A 25,925-nucleotide genomic window follows, 5' to 3' on the forward strand; every position below is an offset into this window, starting at 1 on the left:
AGTATCTCATCAATCCCCCTATCTTGGTTCCACCAGTTCCTGGTCGTCTCCTGATTTTATACATATTAGCAACACCTACTGCTCTAGGGGCACTTCTAGCACAGCTCGATGACTATAGCAGAGAAAGAGCCATCTACTACATTAGTAGAACCCTAGTTGGTTATGAACTCAATTAAAGTCCTATGGAAAAATCTTGTTTGGCAGTTGTTTTCTCAACTCAAAAGCTTTGCCATTACATGCTAAATCATACCATCCAACTAGTCTCCAAGATTGACCCTCTCAAGTATATGCTCTCCAGAACAACACTTACAGGTCGTTTGGCCAAATGGGTTATGCTCCTTAGCAAATTTGACATCCAGTATGTGGATAGAAAGGCAATCAAAGGGAAAGCTATAGTAGATCACCTAGTTGATGCACCTCTAATAGATGCTTATCCATTGATCACAAAATTTCTAGATGAGCATATCTATCTAATTGAAGAACAACCCCCATGGAAACTTTATTTTGATGGCTCATACACATCTCATGGATCAGGGGCAAGAATATTGTTGGGCACACCTCAAGGAGATTACATTCCAAAAGCCTTCAAGCTACAATTCCCTAGAACCAATAATATAGCTGAATATGAGGCCCTCATAGTAGGATTAAAGATAGCTGCAGAATGGAACATTGCTGAGCTACAAATCTTTGGCGATTCTTAGCTCATCATCAAGCAAGCCCTAAATGAATATCAAACCAAAGACGAAAAGCTATTACCCTACAAAGAGCTAGTTGATCGGCTAACCCAACATTTTACAAGGCTTCATTTTACCCAAGTGCCTCGAATACAAAACAAAGCAGCCGATGCTATGGCTACTATAGGCTCGCTCTTGGAAATTCCCCAAGTAGCTACAGAGTATGAGTTTTTAGTGGAGCAGCTCCTCACACCTGCCTATGCGAATGAGGATTCAAATCGTGTTTGTATCTTGGTTGGTCCCCAATCCCCTTGGTATCATGAGATTCATGCTTACCTTAACGATGGTATCATATCCCCTCACCTCACACGTACCCAACACAAGAACCTCATCCAAAAATCATCCTTCTATGTTATCATAGCCAATACCCTATATTGTCAGGGTTATCACGATACTCTCTCTCAATGTTTAGACCAAAATGAGGCTGCAATGGTGTTAAAGGAAGTACACTCTAGAATTTGCGGTGCCCATACGAGTGGTATTGTCCTAGCATGAAAAATCCTTAGAGTAGGCTACTATTGGCCTACCATTGAAGAAGACTCCTGTGACTTTGTCAGAAAGTGTCTCCCATGTCAGTAGCATGCAAATCTTGTGCACGCTCGAGCACAGGATCTACAGCCTATTGCACCACCTTAGCCTTTCTCTTGTTGGGGCCTTGATCTAGTTGGAACTATCACACCCCTCTCATCTGATGGACATAAATGGATAATAACAGCTACAGACTATTTCACTAAATGGGTGGAAGCAGTCCCCCTCGTCTGAGCTGCAGGAGTTTAGGTCTCCAAGTTCATCTTATACCATATTGTTTGTCGCTTCGGCATCCCATCCACCATCTTCACTGACCATGGAGGTAACTTTGAAAATCTCAACATGGAAGAATTATGCACTTCCCTCCGCGTCCATCACCATTTTTCTAGCCCATATTTCCCCCAAGGTAACGGCCAGGCAGAGGCAACTAACAAAACCCTCCTCAAAATCCTAAAGAAAGTTGTCAATGATTCCGACCGTCATTGGCACCTAGAAATAAATCCAGCCCTATGGGCCTATTGAACTTCCTTTCATACGTCCATAGGCACAACTCCATACTCCCTAGTCTATGGTGCCAAAGTAGTACTACCTATAGAGGTTGAACTTTCCTCCTTGCACATATCTTTGCAAGGGAAAATATCAGATGAAGAATAAAGAGTAGCTTGGCTCACCCAACTAGATCTCTTAGACAAGAAGCGACAACAAGCCTATGATCATCTCACAGTCTATCAGACTCATCTCAAAAGGAATTTCAACAAGAAGGTGCTTCCATGACACTTTTAGCCAGGTGACATGGTCCTCAAAGAAAACATGAGAGTCCAAGCAGATTGAGAAAAGAAAGGCAAGTTTGAACCTACATGGCTCGGTGCTTATGTTGTCACTGCTTCCTTTGGCTCTGGAGCCTATTAGCTATCTACACGGGAAGGATAACTCTTAAATGATCCTAATAACATCATTCATCTCAAGAAGTTCTATGCTTCAAGATCCTTGGTATACCCAACTTTTGAAAAATACAAAAAAAAAGTAGTAAAGAAAAATAAGCGTCCAATGGTGAAAACTTGGCAATTCAAGCGCCTTGGATAGGTACCTTGGTGAAAACCTGGTAATTCAGGTTCCTTGCATACTAAGACTAATCCATTATCTATCACTATCCTATTCCTCATCCATTCACCCACCATCCCATAAAACACCCGCTTGTTCCCTTGGTGTTCCAACCAAATATCCAAAATCTAATGGAGCTTGTAAATACCTCCTGTACAGCTTGGAAAATCTTGTACCAAAGCTTGTATTATACCTTATAAATCTTGTTACAAAGCTTGTACTATACCTTTTAAATCTTGTACCATACCTTGTATATCTGAGTCTTGTACAAAGCTTGTACCATACTCTAGCTTGTAGATAATCTTGTATCCTAGCTTGTATCCTATCACATGCACACAAAGAATCCCATTTTCCTTAAGCTTTTCACAAACCATCTACCTATCCACCTATCAACTATTATAGACATCCCATCCTTCACAAACATTTCCATCTCACAAAAAACCAAAACATGAACAAACTTGTACATTTTTAACATATCTTGGTCCATCAGCTTGTACATCCTCTTTAGCTTAGTACCATTGTATATATCCAGCATTCATGTTAGTTCATCCTTGATCAGCATCTTGCACACACCACATAGCTTGGTTAGCTATTTCAATGAATCCTTTAGCTAGATCTCCTATCACCAAAGTGTTATCCTTCTTAGTTCAGCTTGCCAGACGTATCACTCATCTAGATCCATTAGCTTAGGTGCTCTTCGATAGATCCTTGTAGGATATAGCTTTCCTCATGTTTGATCTTGGTCTGTTAGTACCTCGTCCTACCCATCTCATTGGAAAATGGTTCTCTTTTGGATTTGTGCTTTCTTTTGATTTGGGATCTTCCCTTTTGGGTCTTGAAATATCTTTTCCAAGCAATCTCCTTATTCCCTCCTCAAGGTTGCCATGATCTTCCATATCATGGTATGCTGCGAATGGGGCACTTAGAGTGTAAGCTCTTGATCAAATCTTTCATTTGTTTTTCTTTTCTACTTGTGGGTTACCCAGTGTCGGTTTCACACTGCTTCCTCTGGGATTCATGTGTTATGCTGGGGCAACCCTTGCATGTTTATTTTGAGTTAGTTTGTTAGTCCTCTGGACAGTTGGTGAATAGGCCTTGATGTTCTTGGTAACCTTGGCAATTAACCAATAGTCCTATAGCAAATCTAGTGCTCAACTACATGGTGGTACTTCTGTTTGAAGTATCCCATGCTCAAAAAGCTTCAATGGTTTTCCTTCATCTCCATTATCCCCCATCCATATCCAGCATCCATCTCTCCTATCCTAGCTTGTGCATCAGTACATCTTTGAATCGCTCCTCACGCTTAGCTTTAGGGATCCACAATCCTAGTCTTAGGGATCCACCAATCAAATCAATCCACCAAGCCTCATCTTTCAAGATCCATAATCCTAGTCCTAGGGATCTCTGAAAACCCATCTTTCACCAATCTAACTCTTTGAAATCCTATTGCATTAGCTTTTTAATCCCCTCATTCATCTCTCCATCCTGAATTCCTTTTATAGCGCTCTACTCCTTCATCCTCTCCCCAATCCCAAAGTCTTAAGCTTGTTTCCTCTTGTGCCCCCGATTTCCCTTTATCATCCTCTCGTAGTGAGAGATTGAGCTAATTCAGCCCCTTCTCTTTGCCAACATGTGTCTTAGCTCATCTCAATTTCTTGTACTTTTCAAGAAGTCGTCGAGCCTCATTTCTCTCCCCGCCACCTTCTTGAGGGGGCATCATCTAAGTCTAGTCTCTCCTCTTCTTATCCGAGACTAGGGCAACCTCGTTGCTAAAACATCTTCCTCGTGTCGTCTTCATTCGAACTTCTTTGAAATAGTGTTGTCTCAACGCTATGTCAAAGAGGGGCAAAATGTAGACACCTAAATTTGATTACATTGCTTTGGTAATCCTATTTAGTTATATCTAAAGGCATCATTGATTAAATTCCTATTTAATTAATCCTTTGCCATCCTCTAGCTGATTAATTTAATTAATTATCTATAGTCCTAATTGATAAATCAAATAACCTATTATTTATCAATTAAATCCTATTCTTCTATCTAAATCCAAAATCCCCATTTATTAAATAAACTTATTTGATAAATAAAACTCTCAAATCTAATAACCCCTAACTTATTCCTAAACCCTCTTTTTAGCCTAATCCACCCCATCCACCCATACTAACCAAGCTGAGCCACTAACTCACCCACCCTCATGAATGCCATCCACTTGCAAATCTCTAACATCCCTAATCTAATCCTAAACCCAAGCCTAATCCACCCCCTAATGTTGTCACATTCCCTAAGCAAGCTTAAGACTTTCTTAAGCCAAGGAAAGTCAACAATCTCAACTCCTTCCAAAATATTCCAACCACCCACCAATGAATGCTCTTACAAAAGCCATAAAGACTCTTACAAGCTCTTACAAGCCATAATGAAGGGTCTTTATGAAGATATTATCCTTTGAGCCTCCTTTGTTGACTCATCCTTCCCCTTTCCTCCATCCACTCACCTTGTGACATGTGTCACTCTCTGATTGGTGCTAAACAAGCACAATCCATGTGCTCCCTTTTGAGTGCATCCTAGCCCTCCTTAAGCTTTCATCTTTCCTTCCATCTTAGCCTTCCATACCTCAAGCCCTTAGCCTATAAATTGAATCCCCTCCCAAGCCATTTCATCACAATCTTGGAGCTAAAGTTATAATGCCCTTTTGAGAGCCAAAAGCCATCAACCATACCCTTATGATGCCAAATTGAGACCTCACAAAGCTACCAATTTTCCATTTTTCATCTCCATTGAAGCTAGTTTTTGGGAACCTTGAGCATACATCCCAATCGTTAGACCCATCTACCAAGCAAGGAGCTAAATCCTATTGGGAGAGTCCATTCATTTGGCTCACATTTCCAATTGGGGTTTCCTCTTTAGTCTCTCATTTATGTTATGGTTTATATGCTAGTTAATGCTTTTGTTTTTGAATAGATTAGTATTACTTGCTAACATATTTCTCATATATAGTGTCAAGCACTAGTATTTCAATAGTGCCGAGTTGCTGCATTATTTTAAATGATGAAGATTTTCCAAATTTGAGCTAACTTAGTGGTTACCTTGAATCTTGTGAACCATTTGGAGGATAAGGATGATGAGTTGGTGGCATAGAGTTCTATGTAAACTATTTTTGGGTGAATTCAAAAAGGATTATTCAAGAAGTTTGTAGAGGAAACAACATATGGGTTTGATACAATGAATCCTACCTAATCCATATGAAATGAAATTAAAGAATGGAAGAATCAAGCAGGAAAAGGAGCTCCAAGACTTCCATTTAAGGAGTCATAGACCAAGAAGAAAATTTTGCTAATGTTACTGCTACTAAAGAGAAAAATTATGAAGTGGTTAGAAGGATGTAAGGAAGAAGGCATCTAGGAGAAGAAAGAGCATAGAGGCTCTACTTCTATAAGTGGTCAACAAGAGATGATTGCACTAGTACATTGAGCATGGAGACTCAAGGAGACTAAGCTTGAAAGCAGGAAAAACTATCAGAGTTGTAGAGATTGAAGGCCAGACAATGGCATGAGCTAAGAAGTGGTTTGAGATCTGCAAGTTGAGTTGTATGCTATAATTAGGTAAAAATCCTTAATTGTTACTCTCTAGCAATTGTATCAGTTAGGATAGAAGGAAAATCCTATGGACTTAGGTTGGCCTAACAACCATTTGTAAATACTCTAACAGGGTGGCATTCCAAGTGAATATTCTAAAGTCATCTAACAAGGCCCACTTCTAACAGTGTGGTTAAATCCTCTAACAAGGTCACATTTAATAGTATGTTGTAAGCCTTTAATACAGTAGGCCTTTCAGAGGGCATCACTCCAGAAGAGTGAGAATTGAGTAGCATGTTACTAGAGGTTTTTCCCAAATTGGGTTTCCACAAATCACTATGTTATGTGTTGATTTCTTATGTGTTATGCTTGCATGTTGATTTACAGTAACTTGTTGATTAGAAAAGTTAATGCTTGGATGAATGAATGGTTGAATGGGCTCACTAAACTTAGGAAAAAAGTTTGAATAGGACATTTGGACCTTGAATAATTGATTCACCCCCCCCCCCCCAAGTTATTCTAAATCAATATGATTTTATTAATAATAAAATACTTCATTACACTAACACCCCCACTTAGGATAAACTTATGGAGTAACTAAAAACATGGAAACTACTACTAAAAGTAATTTTGGATCCTAATAACAAGGTTGGATGAGTTACCCAAGTACAACCAAATCTCTGTAAAGAGGACAAATGGAAAAAACTAGATCGAAAAAAAACCTACGCCAAAAAATATGGAAAAAATGTTGAGAAAAAAATACTAAAGGACTAAAGAAGCCTCCAAACTAGGGAATATCCTAGAAGATAGGAACACAAGATGATCATGAAGAACACCACTCGAGCATGAAGCTTAAAACATTGCCAAACTACTGATATGAACAACCTCCTCTATATATAACTCTTGGAATTTTTAAGAATAACTTGGGGGGGGGATGGAAAATCCAAGGTTCAAATATACACATAAAAAATTTCATAGCTTAGTGAACCCATATCCACAAAACATATACATCATGCATGCATCCATTAGATTGTACAATCACTTAAACTTGTAGGTTACTATATAATGAACTTTGTCAAATTGTAAACATGAAACATAAAAAATTCAATAATATATTTGACACAATGATTTTATGTAGAAACCCAATTTGAGAAAACCATTGGTGACATGCTACTCATTCTCACTCTCCTCAAGTGATGTCCTATGAAAGGCCAACCTTGTTGAAGGTTACAATACACACTATTAAAGAAGAACAATGTTAGCTTGAGAAGTTAAAATAAACTTCCTAATTCTACTACTTTTATCTAGGGAATTCAATCTCCTAACATTCAAAGACAAAATCTTCATATTACAAAAAGAGGCTATGACACACTCCTAGTTCAAATAATAGGCAAAAAAGACTCCAAATGAGTCAATTAAATGTAAACTTCAATTTCCTCCTTAACCTTATAGGAAAGAGGCTTTTGACCCCTTTTCTTTGGGGTTTTAATAACTAAAGTAGGAGATACCTAAGCATGATAGGCCTCTATTTGTGATATGGATAATGCTTGAGAAACATCAAAAAAATTGCCAATAGACAGATGCTTATGCTCAAACTTATCGTTCCCAAACATCCCTTCTTCCAACAAAATCTCATCATGATCCTAAGTTTCAATTGAGATGATAACACTACTACACTAAAAACAAGTCTCATGATTATCTACCACAGGAGTTGAAGAAGATGAAACAACGACAAAGGGTTGGCTACAAAAAAACAAGAATGATGTCCTGAGCTTCCATAGGAGGAACAACGTTACTAACCAATGGACAACTAGCTGAAGCAAGAGAAAAATGAGGTGTAGTAGTAAAAAGAGGATCTATAAAATACAACTCACCATCCATACTTGAAAAATACACCAAAAGAACTGAAGAATGAATAGGGAGAAGAAGGGAGAGAACCTTATGAATGACCATTGTACATTGGTCAAAAGAAGCCTAAAAATCTTTCATTAAACAGAAACCTCAATAGACATCACGAGAACGAAGAACCAAATACACTAGAAGTGAATCATTAACCAACTTAGATTGGTAACTTGAATCAGCGTAAGGAGAGGGCAACTCAGGTTCTTCCTCCAACTAACCTTCACCAGAAAAACTATGGTGAATCAAAACCAACTGCAGGGAATTTGGCTTTGAAACCAACTACTGACAATCAAATAAGTACAATAGAGGATTTGAATTAAAACATTGACATATATCTTCTAACACTCGAAGAATGTCTTTAGATTGATGCAAGAAATGGCCCAATGAATTAGCATTCTTAGGAACAATACCTACTTCCACATATTGAATTTGCTGCACCCAAATACCTAATTTTGAACAAATAGGAACTTGTGAAGGAAATTTCTCTCCCTTCTACATAAGGATAAACACATTAATAGACATGTGTCGCCACACAAATGGAATCAATTGATGCTTTAAAAAAAATTCAATTTGTTTACTAATATCTTGACTAGTACAAGGTCCATGTATTCCAACGAGAGATTTGGAAATAAAACACACTATGGAAAAAAATGTGGCAAATCCTTTGAGATATCAAAATAGGGCATCCAATCCATGGTAGTGATGCCAATCCCATTACAAAACTAGCCCTTAAACTTATGCAATGCTGCTTTATGGTTTGTACAGTCATAAACCACCACAAAAGAAAGAGAATCCTTGTCCAAGAGAAAATGTTCAAGCAAACCTACACAATAACAACTTGCCCATGAAAGTAAAGAATCAAACTCCACCACAGATTCGAGCAAAGAAATAAGTGTCATCAAGGATAAACCATTCAATTTATCTCTAATTAACTCAAGTGGAAAAATAACCCTAGGATTAGACAGCTAATGAGATAGACTCTTATGAATTAGAATGCATGCATCTTGGTCCAGGGTAGATGGAAAAAGTGGGTTAGTGCAAAGATCCCCAATATTTGGGGTGAAGAGAGGTCTACAAGGTTGAGAAGGGGGCTTCTAAACTAGATTCCTATTTAGACAATACACAAAATGAGGAGCTAAGCTACCCTGAGACACCAAAAGGGGTGACACAGGCTAAGACTCTTGGTACATATCAAAGGTAGGTTGCCAAATCAAAACCTTCTTATGCCTAGGTTTTTGAACAAGTAAATGACACCAATTACCATACTAAAAAGGAGGAGGACCAAAAGATTTACCATAAAAACCATCAAGATAAGGATGATAACCCAAAATATCTTGATATACAGAAGCCCTAGGAAAAAAAAAAGATCTAACCCTAGCCCAATTCACATGAGATGATTGATTCCTCTAGATTTGCAACCCATCAAAACCTACCCCAACTTCACACTATCCATGCAAACACCTTGCCAGAGAAGTCATTGAGGCAAATGACCAAAAGATTTCACAACTGCCAAATCCTCTTTGCTAACCAGAAAGCCATAGAGAATATTGGAATCCTCAAAAACCCCCACACAAGACCATGCTCTTGCCTCATTGCAAACCCAATCGTCTTACTCTGACTATCCAACCCAACATGACAGACATCACCTGCATATTCTTCTAGCACATCAATACCAATTACCATTCTTTGGAAGTTCTATTATTATTAAATATAATATAGTAATATATATGATTATTGTTATATAATCTAGTAATATATTATTATTAAATATAATATAGTAATATATATGATTATTGTTATATAATCTAGTAATATATTATTATTATTTTAAAAATATATAGTATTATATTATTATTAACTATAATATTGTCATGAAATGTGTCAAAAGCGGTCATAGGTTATCCTATGAACCTTTTCGACCCATTTGATCAAACGAAATATGTCACTAAGGGTCCTAGGACCCCTAGGGACATATGTTGTCATGAAATGCATCGAAATGGGTCATATGATATCCTACGACCCCTTTTGACACATTTGATTAAATCAAATTGGTCCATATGACACCTAGGGATATAATTATAATATATGACTATATAATAATAATAATCATAATAATAATTATATTACTATATTATATTTTATAATAATAATCATAATAATAATTATATTACTATATTATATTTTATAATAATAATCATAATAATAAATATATTACTATATTATATTTAATAATAATAATGATTATTATATAGGTTACTATATTTTATTTAATAATGATAATCATAATAATAATTTTATATACTACTATATTATATTTAATAAAATACTAATAAATGATAATATACAATTTTCTTTGCATTGCCCACACTTGCCACATTTTTACTTCCCTCCAAAATTTGGGTGTCAGGTACCCAAAATATTGGCATAATTTTTCCAAAATATTTTGTCTCTATAGACCCGTTAATCACATGTTTGGGGGTCCATTTCCATGGGTTTGAAGAAAAATGATTTCTTGGGTCCCATATGATCGAAAAATTTGCTATAATGTATGATTAGGTGTCTAATGTTGTCATCTAAACGGGGAGCAGTAGTCATCAAAAAGCTAAATACAAAAGGAAGGTATTTATGAAAATGTTGCAGCATATAGAGAAATGGACAAGGCAAATCACCAAAAGAAGAGAGAAGGTATGTTAAATGTGACTCAAGTTGATTATGTTTTGATTGAAGGTGAAATCCTAGAGTCAAATAATGAGTATGTACAATTGGGTAATGAAAATGTATCAATTGATAATGATAATGTTGGGATTGAAAATTTAGAGAAAAAAAATGTAGAGAATGAAATTTTACTAGTTCATAATGTAAATTACATGATTGACCATGTCAAAAATGAAAATGCATAGTGACATTACATATTTCCTAATCATAACCAACATGAAGGTACTAGAATGCCAAAATGGATAATTGAAATTGATGAAATGATTATTACCAATTTGGAAGGAAAAAAATCACAAAGAACCATTTGGTTATGGGCATCAAGACTATATAAGATGCTTTTCAAGAACAAGACAGTGATGAAGCAATCTCAAATTTTTATACAATTATTAAAGATGCAAAAGATAAGACCTACGCTTTCCAAAATTAAGATTTTTGTTTGTAAAAAATTGAAAAGAAATGCTATTATTGTTGAGAATCTTTTCATTCCTCTCAATAGCATTGGAAAAAATAGTAGGGAGAAGGATAAGAGAGCTATTTGAAGGGCTATTGCAACCTCTTTGGTAAGTCATCATTTGAGAAGGGGTAAATATATGAGACAAACTTGTATTGATTTTAACCTAAATTGTACTACTTTGAGAAGAGCACTTATTAGACAGGAGAGAATTGGTGATCCTCTTCAAAATTAAACATGGGATTTTGGTGTGAGATTTCCACATTTTGATAAGAATCTATCAGATGATGTGAATGAAGAAATTACATAGTTTTGGAACTCTAGCTCAAGAGTATCACCAAATGTTAAAGACATGTTGAAGTTGAGAATTGGAATCAAAGATCGCACACCACATCCAAAACATTATTTGGACGTTAGTCAAACTATGTTGTTGAAAGAATTTAGAGAGAATCATTCAAGATTTTATATATCCTAAAGGGCTTTTGAATATTTGAAGAAAATTTTATTGTGTGCCACTTAAAATTTGAAGTACATGTTGTTGGAAATATCATGTTGAGTTTTCTGTGCACCATGAACTATTATGCTTTATCCATTCTACTTTTCATAGTAAATAAATGTTGGAGAATTTATGTGCTAGTGGGCTTCCAAAATCATCAAGAGACTTCCTAGATCAATTTTTATGTCATAGAGTTTATGGTTATTTCTTTTATATAAATGTTTGCTTAAATGAGAAGTGTTTAGAATGTGGTGGATTATCCAATTTTCACACATGTTTCTATGAGGGGTGTGAACAAGAGCTTGAGAGAAAAATAGTAAAATAAATGGTATATAAAATGGCGAAATACACATTGAAGACTGGGGGTGAGGACTCTATATGTGAATTGGTTGCAAAAGAAATATGTGTGGCTAGTTTTATTTTAGATTTCAAGAAAAATATTTTCTACAGGTATGGAAGGCATAGTCATAGGACTTAGTGGTTGGATAAACAATTTAGAATGTGTAAGGAGACTTTTACCATTGGCACTATTATATTAGTTGTTGGCTTTATAGATAACTACATATTTAGCCTCAAAATGAGACATGATCTCAATATTAAAACTCCATTTAGATTGCTATTTTTGTCCACATAAAATATAGACATGCCCTAGATAGTGCAAATAATAATTGAAAAATTATTAGAGAGTAACATTTTAACATGAGTGATGATAGATTTCACTCTCACGAGTTTGTGCAACATTATTTCGAGAATTATTTTGATTTCTTATAGGAGCATGACATTGATATGGATAGACATATCATTTGGTTAGATAATTGCATAGGTCAATCCAAGAATTATCGCATATTTTATTGGTTGTTTAGAATGCATGTAAAGAGGGGAGTACCTCATATTTCAAGTTTTCTTGAGTCCATCCATGGGAAAGTAGAACATGATAGAGCAAAGGCATGTGTGAAGAGAGATCTTGTCAAGGAGCAATTGAATATTTTAGGAGCAAAGTTTCTTGATGATAGTAGCATTGTTGATATGTGTAGTTCAACATTATCACAGGGGGGACTCTTGGTTCAGTAGCATGCAAGTTCTTTTGGTCAGTTGAGAAAGGCTCCATAGGTGATAGATCAGATTGTGCTACATTTAGAGACTCGTCATAATTTGCATTCTTTTGGAACTCTAATTCTAGTATATGGACGATTTGGATATCAAAGCTAGCTTGCTTTTGTCCTAGTTGTTTTCAATGTGATTGAGATCACTGTGAGTCAAAGTGAGTGGGTGGACACATGGGCTCCACATTATCTTACTCCATTGTCTATCATACCCTCTATCAAAAATGATGACATGGAAAGTTCACTTGAGCATAACCATCTATTATATCTTCTTTAGCTAGGGAATGTATTTGCATTGGTTGCACTATAGGGGAATGATGAGAAATCAGATTATTGGTCAGCATGTTATGTAATAGGTAAACAAAATCTTGCACAATTGATCACAGTTATGATGGATTCACATATCCTACTAGTTTAGTTGTTGAAGCATCCAGGAAGAAAAAAAGTAAGAGAACTTTTACTATTACTAATGCTGATCATGAAGCCTTATTTGAGACTATAAGACAGAGAGAGAGGACCCTACATGAACACTTGACTAGGTATATTTACTTCTTATGTTCTTTTGTTCATAATGATTTGGTGAACTGGTCATTATCTTGTTTATTATAGTAAGTTACTAATTTTTTTATTATATTGGAATGTAGGTACATCATGAAGAGTAGCCATGCATGAAGATAAAAGTCTAAATAATGAGTAGAATGAAGAAAAGTCTATTTTATTTTTTACACTATGATTTTTGACACTACAATTTTTGAGAATACTATTTTTGACATTAAGATTTTTGACACTACTTATTTTGACACTATAATTCTTGATAGTTTTGTATTGATGTAATAATGATGAAACACATGAGATATTGAAAATGTAAACTTGTTGATTTAATACAAGAAACAAAGATGTTTTTACTTAATGCAATTTATGTGAAGGGACCTAAAAGATTATGATTTGAATACATACTAACACAAAAATTACACTTTTCCCAATGCCAAAAACTTAAGAGAGGTAAAAAGTAACTTTTTTACTTAATACTAACCCTAATGATACCCTTGGTCCAGCCATGGAGAGCCTCCATCATTCATGGCCACCCAATACCGAAGAGTCTCTAAGGTGCTCTAAGTGCTTTTCAATGTAGATCTTTTGAGGTTCATAACTCAAAGTTCGAGGGGCTATCGATGAAAAATTGAATGGTATAGAACAATCATGTTGAGGCCTACAATAACCTATCTCATATTTTAGAGATCACAATTTTTTTAGATTTGGCACAATGATATCACTCAATGTGAAAACTTGTAGTGTGCCTTAGTTCATAGGTGCATCACTACATAAATTTGAAATAACTAATCATGGCATCTAATCATCAGCACCATTAGCTTTAGATGGGTGGCTGAACTCTAGTAACAACATTGTTTCGATCATGGAGATCCTCCATCATTCACAACCACCTCATACTGAAGATTCTCCAAGGTGCTTTAAGTGTGTTTTGAGGTTGATCTTCTGAGGATCATAACTTGGAACTCATGGGAACTATCAATGAAACATCAAATGATGTGAGATGATCATGCTAAGGCCTAAAAAAGCCTATCTCATTTTCAAGAGATCATATTCCATTTGGACTTAGTACAATGATCTCGCTCAATGCCAAAACTTGCAGTGTGGCTTAGTTCATAGATACATCATTGGGTACTTTAAAACTGATGATATTGGCATCAAATCATCAGCGTCATTAGATTTGGATAGGTGGGTGAACCCTATTGACACCCTTCTTCTTGCCATGGAGAGCCTTCACCATTTGCAACCACCCCATACCAAAAATTCTCCAAGGTTATCTAAGCACATTTTGAGGTTGATCTTCTGAGGGTCATAACTCAAAGCTCATGGGGGATATCGATGAAAAATTGAATCATACAAGATGATCATGTTGAGCCCTACAATAACGTATTTCATTTTTAATACATCACATTCCATTTGCATTCAAAATAGTGATCTCACTTGATACCAAAACTTACAATGTGCCTCAATTCATAGGTACATCACTGTATAACTTTGAAACAACAAATCTTGGCATCAAATTGTTAGTGCCATTAGCTCCAAATTGGAGGTTGAACCCTAGAGACACCCTTTTTCTAGCCATAGAGAGCCTCTATTATTCTCGGCCACCCCATAGCAAAGAGTCTCCAAGGTGCTCTAAGTGCATTATAAGGTCAATCTTCTGAGGGTCATAACTTAGAGCTTGTGGGAGATATTTATGAAACATTAAATGATAAATGATGATCATGATAAGGCCTACAATAACCTATCTCCTTTTTGAGAGATCACATTCTATTTGGATTTAGCATAGTGATCTTGCTCGATGCCAAAAATCACACTATACTTTAGTTCATAGGTGTATTATTGTGTAACTTTGAAACTACTAATCTTGGAATCAAATTGTTAATGTCATTAGCTCTAGAGGGGTGGGTGAACCCTAGTGACACCATTGTTCCAGCTGTAAAGAGCCTCCATCATTCACGACCACCATGCACTTAAGAGTATCCAAGGTGCTCTAAGTGCATTTCAAGTTTGATCTTCTAAGGGTTGTAACTCAGACCTCGTCAGAGCTATTGATGAAATCTCAAATGTTAAAAGATGATCATGCCAAGACCTCCAATAATCTATCTTATTTTTGAGATATCAGATTCCATTTGGATTTGGCACAGTGATCTCACTCTATGCCAAAACTCACAATGTGCGTCAAGTCATAGGTACATCATTCTATAACATTGAAATTTCTCATCTTTGCATTGAATCATCAGCACCTTTAGCTTCAGATGGGTAGGTGAACCGTAGTGATACCGTTGTTCCTTCTGTGGAGAGATTCTATTGTATGAAAGAATCTCCAAGGTGTTCTAAGTGCATTTCAAGGTCAATTTTTTGAGGGTCATAACTCAGAGCTTGTGGGGATATCAATGAAATGTAAAATATTAAAAGACAGTCATGCTAAGGTCTAAAATAACCTATCTCATTTTCATGAGATCATATTCCATTTGGATTTTCTATAATGAGCTCGCTCAATGCCAAAACTTGTAGTGCGCCTCAGTTCATAGGTGTATCATGGTGTAACTTTAAAATCATTGATCTTGGCATCAAATAATTAGTGTCATTAGCTTTAGATTGGAAAATGAACCCTAATAACACTCTTCTTCTAGGCATTTAGAGCCTCCATCATTTGCACCCACCTTGTACCAAAGAGCATCTAAGTTGCTCTTGGTGCATTTTGAGGTTGATCTTCAAAAGGTCATAACTCAGAGCTTGTGGGGCATATTGATGAAAAGTAAAATGCTATATAATATTCATATTGAGGCCTACAATAACCTATCTCATTTTCAGGAGATCACATTTTTTTTTGGATTCGGCACAATGATCTCCATCAATGTGAAAACATGCAATGTGCCTCAATTAATAGGTGGATCACTACATAACTTTTGAACCACTAATCTTGGCATCAAATTGTTAGTTTCATTAGCTCTAAATGGGTGGGTGAACCTTGGTGACACTCTTTTTTTGGCCATGGAGAGCCTCCATTGTTTGTAGTCACCTCATACCGAAGAGTATCCAAGGTGCTCTAAGTGCATTTGGGGAAGTGAACCATAGTGAAATCTTAAAGGATTGTGGAGGTCATTTAAAATTAAATATTGCATAAAAATTTTATTATAAAGGTTATTTAAATTTTATTCACAAATTATTGCATTTGAATCAAATATAACAAACATGATTAAAATAAATGATATTTCATAAACATGAACAATAATATACTAAATTAATATTTATACATGTATCCATACATAAATTACACAAATATATGTCAATGTTCATGTATCCATAGATAAATTACATAAATATATATCAAAATATATAGATCCATATACAAAATGTGGTTGATCATGCCATCAGAATGTGTATAATATCAATATTTCTATATACAATATGGCATATGCCGTCTCAAAATATCTCATGATGCATATGATGACAACTATACTATCATATGTTGCTAGTGGATGTTCAAAATGTAGCCTCTTTGCTGCACTAGGTGGATCATATAACTCCTACATAAACAAAAAAGGAAAACCCAAAGTTAGACTACTAAATTTATATGATTCTATGTATCTAACATTGAATTACTCAAATGCATAATATTTCTTTTTTAATGAAGATTTATATTATTAAACTTTCATCATAAATAACTCTGTGATCAACCTCTTGCATCAGTTAGGAGTCCTCTCATATGTCCTTGGCAAAGCTTGAACCTCGTTGATTGTGGCATGTATATGTTCAAGTATGTTTGTTAGATGAAAGTACAACTTAAACTATAACATTATAATTCATAGCATACTAAATTTATAACATATAATGAAGAATTAAAACTACAGGTTGCCTCTAATGACTCATCCTCTGGATATAATGGTTGCATTAGCAAAGATACCAAATTTTGGCCTCCGACCTCCTATGCACTAGGTATTTCCTATGAGATACAAAATACTAGTTGTTAACTTATCATAGAACTTAGTTTTGAATTAATTTATGAAAATAAGGAAAATAAGAAATAAATGATACTTATACATATGATGGGGCTTTCACTACAAATAGAAAACCCAAAGGGTCTGCAATGCCAAATCTACCTAGACTCATCACCAGTAGCCATTCCCTACACTCTGCTCCCCAATGACAAGTGATAAATACAAGAGAAAAGAAATATATTAGAAACCATATATGCTCCAATATTAAATAGAAAAATAATGAGAAGACAACATAATGTACCATAGATGTCTCATGGCCAAATGAAATAGCCAAGAGTGTGACTTTATCAATCTGTATGAGCTCCTCCCCAGTCATCAACTAAACATGAATGAAGATCACATACATCTATAAGTCAGTATATCTTAAAATTACTCTATTATAAAGATTAACTTTAAATCACATATGTCATAACAAAAAAATGTATACATGCACCAACACAGAAGGATTCCATGCCTCTACATGCCCCTCCTCTCTAATGCTAGGGTGTGTAGCTTCTATACATGTATCTAGAGTATCCTCCTCAATTACAAACTAATAATCAAAGAGGTCACCTATGAGACCTAGAAAAATATTCTTGCACATTATGCAAGTACTTGGGACACAAACATGTGATGAGCTCACTGATGATGAACTCACACTAGCATCATCAACATGGGGAGGTAACACTGACCTAGCATGGGATATCAATAGGCTACTCAATCCATGGATGGCTCTAATAGTCTAAGAGCTATCATCTGCAATGATATCAAGATGTTGCACTAGAGGAGGGGGGAAGAGATCTATAGTGGGGAAAAAAGTGCCATCTTTTTTCCATTGGACAAAGGGTCTATTCTAAGGAGCTCCTCCTTGTACACGCATGTTGGCCTCATGCCCAATAGTTTACCTTGAGTTGCAACATAAATTTGGCAAATAATTTTTTAATTAAATAGAATGGTGCCTCTAAATTGTTGTGTAGAGGGATGTCAAAAATCATCCACCAACAATCCCAAAATTTTGTACGCATAGCCTTAATTGTGCACCATTTAATTGATTATTTGGGTTTTGTGCGTTCTACCAGTTTACCAATTTTTGGGTCCTGAAAAAGGCTAACTATATTATCTTTAGTTATATTTAGGGCCACAACCTCATCATAGTCCAACCCATAATCAAACATGGCATGCACTTCCTCACACTAGTTAAGAGCAATATTGCACATTCATTAGTAAGTTTTTTAATATTATCCACAATGCCGTATAACATGGATAACATGAGAGCCAATGAGGGTATATTGTTTTATGTGTTTTACAAAACCCTCAATTCAAGAAGAATTTTAATGATCAAATCTTCAATATAAGGAGGGTTTCGAGAGTGTAGGGGATCATTTGGTGGACAATTTTGAGGGGTACTAGATTTTTTGGTAGAGGGTTATGAGAAACATTTTTCCGAGATCAATATCATCATTTGGGTCAGCCATAACTATTAATTTAAAAAACATAATTTCTATTAAGAATAACCTAAATTTCAACAATTTTTGTTTAAAAAACCCTAACTTTTAACAAATTCTATTTCAAATAACTAATTTTGTAATAATATTCATTCAAATCATTAAAAAAAACAAATAAAATTACCTTTATTTGATACCCATTTGGAAATCTGATGCCCAAATGGAGTACAACAATTAAACTAAAAAAATGTAATGCTAAATATCTCTCAAGTTTTTTTTCTATGTCATAGGTTTCAGGTGTCCAATATGAAATTAGATACCCATATACTGATTGAATACACAAAATGATTGGCCCAAGCATTTTAGCCTTGGTATTAGGATGGGTGGAAAAAAGTCAGATTAGATTTTGAAACGCTTTTAGCTGATTTCAAACTCCAATTTTTTCACATCACCACTATTTCACACACCATGATCTTGCACTTATCCATATTTTAACTATTTCATGAAAGGGGATGATATTTCATATATATATATATATATATATATATATATATATATATATATATATATATATATATATATATATATATATATATATCAATGGTTTCTTTTGTAAGGTGACAATATTATCAATAGATTGACATGTTATCATGAAAAACATTATTAATTTGTTGTCCCAAAGTATTGGTAGTCATGTTAATGAATGTATCATGATTAGACTACATTAACTTGCTATTTCAGAGTGATGAGATCATGATACTTATCCGGATAGAGTTGATGACATGTTGATCTCTAGTTATCTAATCAAATTTATTAATTTGTTATCTTTGAGTACTAGGAATCAAATAATTCATATTATACTAGGATATACAATATTCTTTTGGTAGGCATCAAGGATTTGATGCCACTGCAGATACCAAAAGAATACAAGTATGGGTAATATCATATGATTGATATTTCTTGTTATAACATGCTTTGAATTATATTGAAAAATAACATATAAGTTGATGGATATATGTTGATATCTTAAAATACAACATTCTAGGAATATCATACTAAGATGACCTCAATTCATATAATCTAGAGCATAATGTATTCGATAAAAATCCTCTCTAGCTAAGAGGAGAGTTAAGATTGTAGATGTTTAGTCATATTGATTCGATCTTGAGATACCTTGTTGATTGCGAATGATTTTTTTGTTAAATATTCTTATATATATTTATATATATAAACTAATGATGAATAACTATAAAACATGTCACTTTGTGAGCTATGTCTCCTCTCATATTTATGAATTTTCATATATGTATTTGAAACACAGTAATAACAATGACATTTTTATTACATTTGTAGAAAATAATCCTAAATATCTTAACACAAAGTAGGCAAGTACAACTAAGGAGGGGAGTAGGAATCAATTGCACAAGTTGTAAAGTTAATACCTCTAAAAATAAATAAATTTAAATGATAAATAACAAGTGTAAGATCATCAACAAATAAAAAGAGAACATCATATGATATCCTACTTCGTAAACCCCAATAGAAATAAAAAATTTAGTAGTTGATGTACTCTAGTAAAATTATTTTTTAGTTTAACGTATATAAATAGAGAATAAAAGGTGCACATAAACCTAAAATTTTACAAACAAATCAATAAGGCTCATTTCAGAGAGTATACTAATTATGGTACAATCTCAAACATGGCCCTCAACCAGGTTCATTGATCTCGTTATAATTCTCTACAAATGGACAAGTCTATTATAACCAAATCAACAAATATTATTTTATATGCTTATAAAAATATAATTAAACACAATATTCTCTACATATAATATCTTCCTATACTCATTCTTCACTCTTACGCATTATACACTCTCAATTACAAAAATGGTTTCTCATTAACACCATTATAAAGAGTAAAACATCCATAAGGTATAATAGCTTACCTGGCATAATCAAAGATACAACCAATATTCTCAATCATTGATCCAATAAAAGTTAAGTTGGTAACGAATTACATAAGACATAAATATCCATTGACAAACATGCTACACCTTTACCAATGCATTAAAAATATATGAAAATGTCACTTCATCAAATTGATTAGGACCTAAATAATGAAATGGTTACACACTACCAAAAAAATTATTCTAATCTCCTTCATCAATATGAACTACTAGCATGGATATCTCATGAAGTAGAGTGCAATAAAAAAAATGAATAATTAGGACCTAAATAAAGAAATGGTTAGACACTACACAAATAAGTATTCTAATATCCTCTATCAATATGAACCACTAGCATGAATATCTCATGAAGAAGAACACAATAAAAAAACATGAATATTATTCAAAAGCCTCACAAAATCTTCCAAATCTACTAGAACTCGATAAACTCATTAAGTTGTCATACTCATTTACTCTTATTCTTTTTTTTTATTATAGTGAGCAGGTTGGCATTAATTTTTTTCCATATATATCAACAAATTATTTTCTATTATAGACAATGCATCTTATAGTTTTGGTATATTGAGTTATTACAACGAATAACTTTTCTAATTCCTTTCAAGGGGAAAAGGATGAAATGAAAAAACTTAATTATGAGGATTTACATCTTATTAGATTAGGAAAAATTGAATTAGAAAATGATGGATTTATAGTCGCTCGATGACTACATTATCCAGGTATTATATTTGTTGAAATATTTGATGTTTGAGTATGAACTATGAGTTTGAAGAATAATGATAACAAAAAAATGTTGTATCAAATTATTAGATGAATGGTGTTGGATGAGTAAAAGGAGCTTGCAAGAAATTAAATGAGGGAGATTTTATTGAAGGATTCTATATATTAGGTCATGTAACCAATCAATTCTTTAATTATTAGCAAGAAAGACACATATATATATATATGGAATAGATAGAAGAATATTCTATAAGGGTCCATTTGGTAGTTGGAATTAAAATCGAATTGGGATTCAGAATTCCAAATATTTTCTAATCTGTTGTTTGGGTATGTAATAATGGAATTGGAATTGGGAAAAAGTGGAATCTCGTATGCCCATTTACCCCCCAAAACCAAGATTTGGTATTCCATCTAAATAGATGGAATTGGTTTAATCCTCATTTTAATTCTTTTTTTTTTCAAAATGAGGATTACAAAAAAGTTAAAATGGAAACAATTTCGAGGTCTGGATGCCATTGCTACCTCTGAATTTTCTTTTCTTGCCCTTTGTATAGGTGTGTTCTTCATTTTGGAGCTCTCATTTGCACCTGGGTTTTGCATTATTTTTTTGTTACAAAATTCCACTTCGATTTTGCTCATGTTAATTTCTTTTGCACAATACGATAGAACTAGTGAAATATCAGGCGATGGCACTTCACGTGGGATCAGATTTCTTGGCATTCTACATGTGTAGCATCAAGGGATTCCAAGGCACACTTTACATCCACTCCCTCTACCGATTTTACTACAACTGTGATATCCACAGCACTGTTGACTTCATATTTGGAAACGCAGTGGTGGCTCTTTAGAACTGTGATCTCATGGCACGAAGATTGGTAGCAAAGCGAAAAATAGTGTATACTGCTCAAGAAAGAGAGGAACCAAATTAGAACACTAGTATATCCATTCAAAACTATAGGCTGTCTACAGATCTTGGCTTTGCTACCACGAAGAGGTCATTCCTAACTTATCTAGGAAGACTATGGAGGAAGCACTCTCACACTATCATTATGCAGCCTTACCTGGATGATTTGATTCAGCTCGCTAGCTAATATGAATGGGCCAAAAAATTTGCATTGGATACGCTCTATTATAAAGACATTTCATTGATGGTAAAAAATAAAAAATAAAAATAAATAATTTTTCCTATTGGTATTCCAATTTCAAATGTGCAACCAAACAGAGGAAACATGTATTCTTATATTGAATCCCTTGTGAACCAAATGGTCCCAAATCAAATTCCATAATGATAATCTAGATTAAAAGTTCCAAAATACCAAATCAAGGATGTCAAATGCCAATCCTCAAATCATATTCCAGCAACCAAACAAACCCTAAGAGAATGAAGTATTTTACTATAGTTGTGCTAAATATTTGCATAATCAATAACAAGAGGAGTAATTTTCTTAATTAGAAAAGTCATTTGTTTCCTACTGAAGAGGGTATGTTGGTAAAGAATGAGCATGGGATTTAAGTTGTGAGTCTAATTAAATGTTACTAAGTTCTTTTTATTTAAAATATACTTATTCAATTTAGTTTTTTTTATGTCGGAGCATACTTGGATCATTGTAACTATGGTGTCATCCAAAAACATTTTCTTTTGGTTTATCTATTTAGTTTTCATTTAGGAAGAAAAATCTAATCTATTTTCCTTTAGAGTCTGAATTTTTAATAAGCTATCCAACATCTATACATATGTGAATATTCTATATTATATATTCCACTAATAATTTTTTCTCTTGCTAACATGTTGTCCTCGAATTTCTTATTCTTTGATCTAGTATCTTGTGATAAACCATTGGGCACTCAATATTTACTATTTATTTTAAAATCCCAATAATTATCTACTATGCACATCATTTAGGTAGTCATCTAATCCTTTTATATTAGATATTTTGCACCATCAAAATTTAAAATCTATTTTCTCAAACTTTCCATGCTAGATCTCCTCAAATGACCTTTCTCTAATACCAAAAAAAGACATTATGATTTGCTCAAACAATGCATATGACTAGAATGGTCATCACACCATATAAGAACACAAAAAAGAAATATCAATACAAGTTAAAATATTTTACACATCACTAGCATAAAATCCAAACTCATCTTTAGTGTTCAATGCCAAGAACATTGGGTTGTCCAACTTAGTCGAATCAAAATATACCTTAGTCTACTTAGAATCATGACCAATTTTAGAACTACAAACACATTGCTTAGGTACAATTAATAATACTACCACCACAACTTGCAAATCATCAATGTAATTCATACTAAACCAAATACTGAACCTCTATGCACATGAAAATTATGGAACCTATAACCAAAATCTTGACTAAAACTCATTTAAGAAACCCTGTGAACGTTTTTAAGTTTACCATTATCAACTATAGACATATGAAAACCTCAAACTAGAAAAGTATTTGTCGATCTTCAATTAGATTGACAAATATTACCATACTTCATATTGTACTATCTATAACATCAAAGTACACACATAAACATTAATGAAAAAATTAATTTTGTCATACAAAAAACTTGTATCTAACTCCTTGACATATAGAATCGACATATAATAATGGAGGCATCCAACAATATGTACCTAAAATAAAATAGTATTTAAATTAATTTCAATGGATATTGGAAAGGTAATTGGAGACACTAAAAAAATGTATTTTCATTAGAGACCACTAAGGAACATTTTGATATCCCTAACTTCACTAATTTCTATCAGAACAATTAATGTTGATAAAAACTAAGTTGTCCTTTATTCTATCAAATTTTGATTATCACCTAATGTAGATAAAATCCAATTTAAATGCAATTCTTAGTTGATCATTAATACATTGATGTACATGAAAAGTGTCATATTAGTAGATAAATTAAGCTTTATCAAATGTGGGGATTGCACTTCCAAAACTATTCAAGTTCAAAATTGGGCATTATTATAGTGAAGCTAATAATGTCATTGATCACTTGGAAAATAATATTGTTGGAACCCCATATAGAGATTAGGTTTATTCATTTTGTGATATCATAACCTAGGCTGCTAGTATTCATACATTTAAACTGTATGAATATTTCTTATTTAGATGAAGAGTAAGAAAGTTCGAAGCCAATACAAAAAGTTCAAAACTAGAAAAGGACTTGGAAAATTTCAAGTAAATATTTTGTATCTAACATGTTTGGATTATGTAGATATTATTTTTAAATAGGTTTCCTCTTATTTTATTATCTTCAATTATAATTATCGTGAGGCTTCATGTCTGATTGGCCCCTCAAACAACCTCCTTTTCATATTGTGAATGAGATATACACTACTAACTAGGAGATACCAACATATTCCATCTATTTGTAGTTTATGATAGCATTACTAATCAATCAAGGATGATCATTCTATTGACTACTTGCATAGGAATTAATAATTTAATTTATTATAGAATCATTAGGTATTATCAGGTATGTAATTTTGATAAATAGACCTTTTATAGTAATTAAAATATTAAGATACATATCCACAAAAAAGGGGGTTAGGTAGACAAGATCACACTCTAAGTTAACTTTGCATAGGGCCAAAAAAATAATTATCCATCAAAGAACATAATAAGAAATAAACAAAAATCCCTTAGGCTCTATGTGCAATACTACCCAAAGGAAGGACTTTATCATCAGAACCCTAGAAGTCCTTGGGGTTGGTGGTTGGCTCAGGGGGAGCCCAATCATCATCACCAACAACATCAGTTTCTTTATCTCTCTCTAGTATGGGTGAAGAAATAGCTAGGTCTAGCTAAGGGAAAGCATACTTAGGGTCTTGAGGTGCAGACGACTAATCCCCATCAGGGGTAGCAGGAGCATCCATTAGGGACTAGGTCAAACCCATCCTCCCTAGAGGCAAGGTCGAGCAATGACAACCACCAAAACCACCACTATGATAGAAGTTATGAGGGTGTGACTACGGAGTGTATGAACAATGTGCAAATCATCTTGAGCCTCATTGACAAGTGCGAGGAGGTGTGCAACCACAAAAAAGAGCATCCAAGGGCAAGCAAGCAACTATACAAGGGGCATTCCCTAATTAGCTAATAACTATTTTAGGTAAGCCACCTCTAGCATGACTTTATCAGTTTGTACTTGAATTAGCATCATAAAATTAGTATAGATATGTTCCTTCATGTTCATAAAAATATGTATATCATGAAAGCCGTGAGAGAATAAAATAATATTGCAGTCCTTCCAAATAGTAAAAAAAATCTCAACATTGAACACATCCCAAATATGGACATATTTAAAATGAAGCGTTAGTGGATCTCCTAGAACAACCATATGCCACATAAAAGCCTCTTGATGGAAAGGCATGAAAAAATCATAAATCTAGAGCCAATAGGTCTAGGCTCACCTGCAAAACTAAATTATATGCAAGAAGCTTTTAGGCTAACCACAAAAATGACTTCTAGGATCTAGTACTCCTAGATGATAGAGCTAAGTGCCTAATGGAAAACCCTAGAAGAGGAGACACCAAGAAAAATGAGAAATTTTTGGCTCCGCAATGGAATGTGACACAATATAAAATCTAAGACTCCATTTCTTATGAGAGGAATGCAAATGCCAATGCTAATTGAGAGAATC

Source organism: Cupressus sempervirens, chromosome 1 (genome assembly GCF_028749045.1).
Source record: "Cupressus sempervirens isolate cs-2001-9-10 chromosome 1, ASM2874904v1, whole genome shotgun sequence".
NCBI classification, from domain to species: domain Eukaryota; kingdom Viridiplantae; phylum Streptophyta; class Pinopsida; order Cupressales; family Cupressaceae; genus Cupressus; species Cupressus sempervirens.